The following is a 9120-nucleotide window of genomic DNA, read 5'->3' on the forward strand; positions in this document are numbered from 1 at the left end:
TTTCAGCATGGCCCCATGTCGCATGCATCTGTTCATAATTCCTGGAAGCTGAAAATGTTCTTCCATGGCCTGCATAAATCACCAGACATGTCACCCATTGGGCACGTTTGGAATGCTCTGGATGCTCGTGTTAAAGTTCCCAACAACTTCGCACAGCCATTGAAGAGGAGTGGGACAACATTCCACAATCAACATCCTGATCAACTCTATACGAAGGAGATGAGGACTGGTTCTGATCCACACCCCTACTTTTTTTATGATGCATATCTGTATTCCCAATCATGTGAAATACATGGACTGATTTCTTTATATGAACTGCAATTCAGTAAAATCTTTCAAATTGTTGCATTTATATTTTTCTTCAGTATAAATCAAAACATGGTTAAAACACATTTGTCATAGTTCTGGCACCCATAGCTCTCTTTGAATTTGAGAGTGGTTACATTTCTCCAGGCCCATCCCTCAGCTTATTACCAAAACAGGGGTGGCATATCTTTTTCCAGATATGATACTCGAGGAAATGCCTAAAACTTACCTCTGACCTTTCTACGTGTCCTTCAAAATCACTTATCAGCTGAAGCAATGTTCAACCTATTCGACAGTGTTATCAATGTAAGAGTTCACATACCTACTCTCTCCTTTCCTGAGCTACCTACCACCACACTGTGACCTCATGTCTCTGTCTGGATGATCGTTCGTCCTTCGATGCCTTGCTTGTGTTCTTGCATTCCTCTCCTATCAGCCTCCGAAGTTGCCTCTACTTACCACTGAAATAAGCCTGCTCTATTTGTTTGTTCCACAGTGGATTAATTAGTTTGCTCCACTGTGGTTCTCTGTTCAGTATCATATTGTAACAGTACGAGAGGACACACTGTAAAGCAGTAGGCATATTTGTTTTATGACAAACAATGAGAACAAAAAGTCATAAGTGTATTGACTTTTCAGCTCAGCCTGACTGTCTGTTAAAGATGATGTCATCCCGATTTTTTTATGGGCTTGTCTGACACCCTGTTCTCTCAGACAGTTGAGGGACAGTGCCAATGGGAGACTCTCTCTTCCGGCAAACTGTCTCTTCCTGGAACTAGCCTACTACACCGGATCCATGGTTGACTAGACAGGATGCAGCTAATGCCAGAAGTGCCTTATTTGACATTATATGCATTCCTGCTAGCCATGACCAGGATCCATCCCTCCACTGCACAGTATACTGCTGTGTCATCAGGGGGACCTTGCACTGATTTTGAGATTGTAATGAACTAGCTACCTATGTGAGAGCTGAGTCTTTCCAAAACACAGCTTGATGTTATTCTGTGACTGAGCCTACATTTGACCTATTGTGGCATCCAATGCCATCTTTGTGGGGAAGTTCAGCTAAGACTAGATGTAGTCAATGGGAGAGAAAAAACATAACTGACACAGTATCAACAAATTGAGCATGGGGTTGTTCCAAATCATGTAGGTTGCTGCAAAATATGTAGACCCTAGATGAGCCCCCTTGATTGGATGGTCTTTGGTAAGCCAATTGCCTAACGTCTATATTCCATTCTTCCCAAAGGCAATCACAGCAGCCCTTAATGTGGTCTTTGTCATACACAAGCAAGTAGGCTGATACATTATGTGCCCTTGTCTGCCTATAGAGCAATAGGCTTGACAGCAAGTTTGAACAAGTACAGGTTACAAACATAACAAATAGATAAAGTATGGATTCTGGAAAGAAAGATTCACTATAGCCCTACTCAGACTATGACCATAAGGAGGAGGCACAAGTGGGTGGCGAAAAGCTGGGGCGTGAAGTAGATCAATGACTAGATAAAAAAAAGTGGAATAAAATAAAAAAAAAGTGTAGTGACCAATTATGGTAAACAGACTAAATATATACACTTTAACGTGAATCATAATGTTTCATATTAGTTTCTACAGAGAACTACATTAGCATGGAAGAACATTGGTTTCATAAGGCAGTGGGCACAGTCGGGTACCCCCAGACACACTGGGCTAGCTAGCTACCTTTGTTAAACTAGCGTACAGCACAAAGCAACTGCATGCTCAAGTCAGCCAAAACAAGCTAACTAGCTAGCCAGCCATCCTAGGTTCTTTGTAGTCTTTGTTAGGCTATTGCATGGCATTGCAAATGAGTAACAATATGATGTGCCTACTAATAGACTTGTGATATCCCACTTTGTGGGATACAGAGAGATAAGATGATGATCAGGGTATTTGATTAATGATAAATGGGATGCAACTGCCTATATCGCCAGCCAAAGTATCTGAAAGACTAGTTAGCTAAAAACGGTAGGTAGCTACCATTAGCTAATTTGCTGAGCCGTTGAAAATGGGAGTTAGCGTTAGTCAAGATCTACATAGTGTTGATATCCAAGGCTGCCTGGTAGTTTTAACAATTATCTAACATTAAACTTCAAAGTCAAGTCACTTTTAGAAGTCATGCATGATTCCACAGCTACCTACCCGGTAGCTAACGTTAGCTAACTAGCGTGTGGATAAAAGGTTTTGGCTAGCAAATCAACTAGCTAACTCGCTACATTTCCCAAATACAGAAGTTTGCCAACTATGTCGATAGCTATCCAGTAAACTAGATGGTTATCTAGTTTTGTTAGCATTATGTTTTGTATGAGACGACCTCCAAAATAAATATACAGAGATCAAAACGAGCGTAGCTAACTTAGCTGGTCAACTTCTAGTTGTTAGCTAACAGGTTCGCTAGCTACATAACATTACAGTATACAGAATCAACAGCGGTGATTCACAGCACACGTTAGCCTTGCATTTAGCCACAACTGAATCATTTACGTGTCTAAATGTATTTTCTAGCAGAAATTCGTATAGTTTGGCTGATTCGCTGTGTCGAAGAACGGAACAAACAAGGCGGCGGAAAAACACTAGGCTCGAGCGGCCGCTGCAAATCCGAGAATTATGTAGCAAGCGAGTACATGAAATAGCTAGCTAAAATAACTTACCTTCAAAATTATGAATAGTAGGTTATCTTCTTCATATCCAAAATTGTAAGAGATATATAGTTATATCACTTTGTAGTGTATTTGTGAGGAATAATGATATCGCCAACTGTCACTCAGCTAGTTAACGTTAGATAAGTTAGCTAGCTCAGTCTTCTGTTCTGTACGAGAAGTAGCTAACTAGCTAGGTGGCCACGCCAATGTTAGCTACGAAAGCAATACCACCGCTGTTAAAAACAAAGCATGAACGCATACACCAATACTCCGATGTATAACATCACCCATTTGAAAAAAGGATGCAAAATGTAAATCCAGTAGAGATCAGCTTCATTGCAAACGCATGATGGATCACTTTCTTTTCTCCAAATGACAGCTGTCGTCGCACAAATAAAATGTTCAGCTAACTGCCACACTTAATCCTTTTACTAACTATTATTATAGGGGGAAGATGTAGCCAATATCCATAATCCAAAACAGGCACGAATTCCAAGTAGTCTTCTTCAAAAAAAAAATTACAAAATCTTCACGAGAGAGCCAATGCTTTGGACAAAAATAACCGATGCAAAGGCTAGTTCCTCGAGCTAGCTCGCTGGCTCACGAGCGTTGCCAACTGGTTCTATTTTGTTCAGCCGCGGCAGAAAGACGCCTCAGCTGGCCAGCCGGAAACACTAACACGAGTGTTCAGATAAACAAAAACACTTTTTTTACTCTAGCTATGTCAAAAAACACGAAATGGCGAGTTCTACCTGGTCAAAATAATTAAAGTTGTATCGTACTCTTTACGGTGGCCATGTTTAAGTGACACAAAATAATAACTCCCGACTGTAGGACTCCCAAAAATATAGGTCGAAAATATCGTTGCATAAATCGAAGCGATACACTTGGAGATGTAATGGTTTCTAATAATATTTTATTATTTTCACTTGTATTAGAAATCAAAACCGCAAATGAGGTTAAATGCAATTTCCATAGGTTTATAAAACAATTTCTTGAAAATACTCCCTGACCCTGCGGAAGAATATGGGCATTTAATAAATACGGTAAAGTGAATCGGTTACTTCTAAAATGTGGAACTCTGATCATAAACTGTGGAACGGACTGCAGTAGGCCTTGTGATTTAAAGGGCAATTCCGCCACTTGTCAGCCTCATATTAATCATATCATTAGTCGTTTTTTGGGGTATCTGTATTTTACTTTAATATTTATATTTTTGCCAACTTTTACTTTCACTTCAAACCAAATCAAATTGTATTAGTCACACGCACCAAATACAACAGGTAGACCTGCTTACTTACAAGCCCTTAATTAACCAACAATGCAGTTTTAAGAAAATACCCCCAAAAAAGTAAGCGATAAGAACAACAAATGATTAAAGAGCAGCAGAAAATAACAATAGAGGGGGTACCAGTGGTACCGAGTCAATGTGTGGGGGCACCGGTGTCAAGGTAATTGAGGTAATATGCACATGAAGGTAGAGTTATTAAAGTAACTATGCATAGATAGCCATTTGATGAGTCTTATGGCTTGGACGTTGGAGCTATTTAGGAGCCTCTTGGACCTAGACTTGGCACTCCGGTACCGCTTGCCATGCGGTAGCAGAGAGAACAGTCTATGACTAGGGTGGTTGGAGTCATTGACAATGTTTTAGGGACCTTCCTCTGACACCGCCTAGTATAGAGGTCCTGGATAGCAGGAAGCTTGGCCCCAGTGATGTACTGGGCCGTTCACACTACCTTCTGTGGTACCTTGCGGTCGGAGTGCTACGGGTTGGTAGTTTAGGCAGGTTAGGCAGGTTACCTTAGTGTTCTTGGGCACAGGGAATATGGTGGACTGCTTGAAACATGTTGGTACTACAGATTCAGACAGGTAGAGGTTGAAAATGTCAGTTAAGACACTTGCTAGTTGGTCAGCGCATGCTCGGAGTACACATCCTGGTTATCCGTCTGGCCCTGCGGACTTGTGAAGGTTGACCTGTTTAAAGGTCTTACTCACATCGGATGCAGAGAGAGTGATCACACAGTCGTCCCGAACAGCTGATGCTCTCATGCATGTTTCAGTGTTGCTTGCCTCGAAGCGAGCATGTAAATTATTTAGCTCGTCTGTTAAGCTTTTGTCACTGGGCAGCTCTCGGCTGTGCTTCTCTTTGTAGTCTGTAGTAGTTTGCAGGCCCTGCCACATCCGACGAGCGTCGGAGCCCGTGTAGTATGATTTGATCTTAGTCCTGTATTGACACTTTGCCTGTTTGATGGTTCGTCGGAGGGCATAGAGGGATTTCTTATAAGCTTCCGGGTTAGAGTCCCGCACCTTGAATGCGGCAGTTCTACCCTTTAGCTCGGTGCGAATGTTGACTATAATCCATGGCTTCTGGTTGGGGTACATACAGTCACTGTGGGGACGACGTCCTCGATGCACTTATTGATAAAGCCAGTGACTGATGTTGTGTACTCCTCAATGCCATCGGAAGAATCCTGGAACATATTCCAGTCTATGCTAGCAAAACAGTCCTGTAGTTTAGCTTCTGCTTCATCTGACCACTTTTTATAGACCGAGTCACTGTTGCTTCCAGCTTTAATTTTTGCTTGTAAGCAGGAATCAGGAGGATAGAATTATGGTCAGATTTGCCAAATGGAGGACAAGGGAGAACTTTGTACACGTCTCTGTGTGTGGAGTAAAGGTGGTCTAGAATTGTTTTCCCTCTGGGTGCACATTTAACATGCTGATAGAAACTAATTGAAGTTTCCCTGCATGAAAGTCCCCAGCCACTATTAGCAACGCCTCTGGATGAGCGTTTTCCTGTTTGCTTATGGCGGTATACAGCTCATTGAGTGCAGTTTTAGTGCCAACATCGGTCTGTGATGGTATGTAGACAGCTACGAAAAATACAGATGAAAGCTCTCTAGGTAGATAGTGTGGTTTACAGCTTATCATGAGTTACTCTACCTCAGGCGAGCAAAACCTCAAGACTTCCTTAGATATTGGGCACCAGCTGTTGTTTACATAAATGCATAGGCCCCTGCCCTGTGTCTTACCAGAGTCTGCTGTTCTGTCCTGCCGATAGAGCGTATAACCCACCAGCTGTATGTTCTTAATGTTGTTGTTCAGCACGACTCGTTGAAACATAAGATATTACAGTTTTGAATGTCCCATTGGTAGGATAAACATACTTTCAGTTCTTCCTATTTATTTTCCAGTGATTGAACGTTAGCTAGCAGGACGGAAGTCAATGGCAGATTAGCCACTCATTGCCTGATCCTCACAAGGCAACCTGATCTCTTTCCGAGAAATCTCAGTTTCCTTCTCCAACAAATAACGGGGATCTGGGCCTGGTCGGGTGTCCGTATTATATCCCTCCCGTCCAACTCATTGAATAACTCTTCCTCCAGTTTGAGGTGAGCAATCGCAGTACTGATGTCCAGAAGCTCTTTTTGTTCATAAGAGGAGGTAGCAGCAACATTATGTACAAAACAAGTTACGAACAACGCAAAAAAACAAACAAAATAGTATGGCTGGTTAAGAGCTGAGAAGACGGCAGCCCTCCCCTCCAGCACCATCACTGATACTTCACCACATTTCTAATGAAAATAATGTACCTTTTACTCCCTACATTTTCTCTGACACACTTATCAAGAGAACATCCCTGGTCATCCCTACTGCCTCTGATCTGGCGGACTCATTAAACACAAATGCTTATGTCTAAGTGTTGGAGTGTGTCCCTGGTCAGTGGCAGTTTTAGCTTGTATAGCTCCCTGGGCGAACCCCCCCCCCCCCCCCCCCTCCCATTCTGCACTAACTGTAATTTTTATTCATGCATTTGGAACAACACAAATAAATAATCATAACATTTAAAACTGTATATAAATAATATTTACAAATAATATTTAATATTTATCAAAAACAAGTAACAAAGACAAATAGAATCAAATCTGCATTGATTTGGCACTGGAGCATCAATACATTAACCATTCCCCAACACTGTCAACCAAGAGTCAAGACTAAACCAATTCACCTTGGTGGTGTGCAGACTGGTTTTATATTATTAACGATTTCGCACAAACCAGAAAAAAATGCAACGATATGTCTGTGAAACTATATACTGTATTCACAGTGGTATGAATGAATTGTGGTGTATTTGGTAGTATTTCGTAGTGTGACTGTTTTTATTAATTGCATTAGTACTGTACAAAGTTAGAGGAGTGCTATTTAATAGATTCCCCAGCTCCCTCTACCTTGGGCTTCCAGTGGGGAGACCTGAGGTCAACCTACCTCCGCCCCATTTATAGCTTCGCTTTTACTTTTGATACTTAAGTATATTTGAGCAATTACATTTACTTTTGATACATAAGTGTATTTAAACCAAATACTTTTAGACTTTTGCTCAAGTAGTGTTGAAAAGGTTGAAGGTTGAAAAGTGGTGGAGATACTCTTTAACCCTAGCACTAGTTAGTAGGCTACTGGCCTGGGCTGCATACTTTTGTTTCAGACAGGGTAGGAACTGTTTCCCAGGGGACCCTAATTAGTTGATTAAATCGCCCAGGCTACACCGGTTTAGTGTTTAGATAAGATCTTATGACCTATGCAGAGTGTATTGGGTCATTGCTGCACAAGTGTATTTCTTTGAAGGCAAACGTTTTGGGACCATGCTGTTTGGGGTGTTGTCAAATGTGCTCACAATGTATATTAACTTTATCATCAATGTTTGTTTGACAACATCCTAATTAAATTGTGTAAAGTTATGCATTAATGCATTTTGTTTTCAGTTGGTTGCAGGTTATTCCATGTGTTTGGAGAACATCAGATGGGAGTCCAGCAGGCCTATACTATTGAATCAGACCTTCAGAACCAGTAAGATCCTATTTCAAAAAAGCAAATCATATACCTGAATAAAAAATAAAACAAGTGTTGTTTTTTTTATATATCTGCCTCAGACTGTTCCCTATAGGCCTGCTTTAATGGACCTAGAACCTGTGGTTTGAATAGATGTTACACTAGCACTACCATACCGGAGTCAAGCATGAAAGTTATTGCTTAGTTAGTGTAATCAGGTGTTTTGATATAATACTTGGCTGAAAATCCTGCACACCCTGTGGGTTCCAAATTGGATGCCCATGGGCAATGTCTGGTCAATAGTATATCAATACAGAATAGGTCTAGCATTTTGTGATTCACATTTGTTTTTGTTTGTTGTATGAATCATTGGCAGTAGGCCTATAGTCTGTAGGGTCATAAGGACATGCTTTATTGACACCGATTAATTTTAGATCAGCCCAATATCCAAACCCTTAACCCACATTTTGTTCCTCCAAATATGCCTGTACCTAAACACAACTACTGGTCCATGAATTAGGATGGATTCAGTTTTTTTTTTTAACTTTGTGATAACAGTTAAGTAGATAAATATTGCCACCATGTGGTCATACAAGTATAGTCTACTCTATTAGTCTACTCTAATGTAGAAATTCTGAAAATAAAGAAAAACTCTTGAATGAGTAGGTGTGTCCAAACTTTTGACTGGTACTGTATGTGTGTGTGTGGGTTTGTGTGGGAGTGCCAAAGTGGTGTGTGTGAGTGTGTACGTACACTAGATGACTCAAAATATTTGGACAACTGCTCGTCGAACATCTCATTCCAAAATCATGGGCATTAATACAGAGTTGGTCCCCCCTTTGCTGCCATAACAGCCTCCACTCTTCTGGGACAGATTTCCACTAGATGTTGGAACATTGCCGCGGGGACTTGCTCCACAAGAGCATTAGTGAGGTCGGGCACAGATGTTGGGCGATTAAGCCCGGCTCGAAGTTGGCGTTCCAATTCACCCCAAAGGTGTTCGATGGGGCTTACGTCAGGGCTCTGTGCATGCCAGTCAAGTTCTTCCACACCAATCTCGACAAATCATTTCTGTATGGACCTCGCTTTCTGCACAGGGGTATTGTCATGCTGAAACAGGAAAGGGCCTTCCCCAAACTGTTGCCACAAATTTGAAAGCACAGAATTGTCTAGAATGTCATTGTATGCTGTAGCATTAAGATTTCCCTTCACTGGAACTAAGGGGCCTAGCCCGAGCCATGAAATACAGCCTAGACCATAATTCCTTCCCCACCAAACTTTACAGTGGGCACTATGCATTGAGGCAGGTAGCATTCTCCTGGCA

The 9120-nt window shown here is 41.4% G+C and overlaps 1 protein-coding gene across 8 annotated transcripts in view; it reads right to left on the reverse strand.

Moving 5' to 3' along the window:
* LOC110508653 (histone-lysine N-methyltransferase 2C) overlaps nt 1-4039 on the reverse strand; it is a 145672-nt gene extending 141633 nt beyond the window's left edge. For 7 of the 8 annotated variants that reach the window (XM_036966417.2, XM_036966415.2, XM_036966416.2 and 4 more), the window contains exon 1: nt 2976-4039. The gene's annotated coding sequence lies outside the window, so the exon portion shown is untranslated. The remainder of the gene's footprint in view (nt 1-2975) is intronic. The other variant, XM_036966414.2, reaches the window with a different exon arrangement.
* Between the last annotated feature and the right edge of the window lie 5081 nt (nt 4040-9120).

This window comes from Oncorhynchus mykiss, chromosome 28 (assembly GCF_057628025.1).
Source record: "Oncorhynchus mykiss isolate SJ-2025 chromosome 28, ASM5762802v1, whole genome shotgun sequence".
NCBI lineage: Eukaryota > Metazoa > Chordata > Actinopteri > Salmoniformes > Salmonidae > Oncorhynchus > Oncorhynchus mykiss.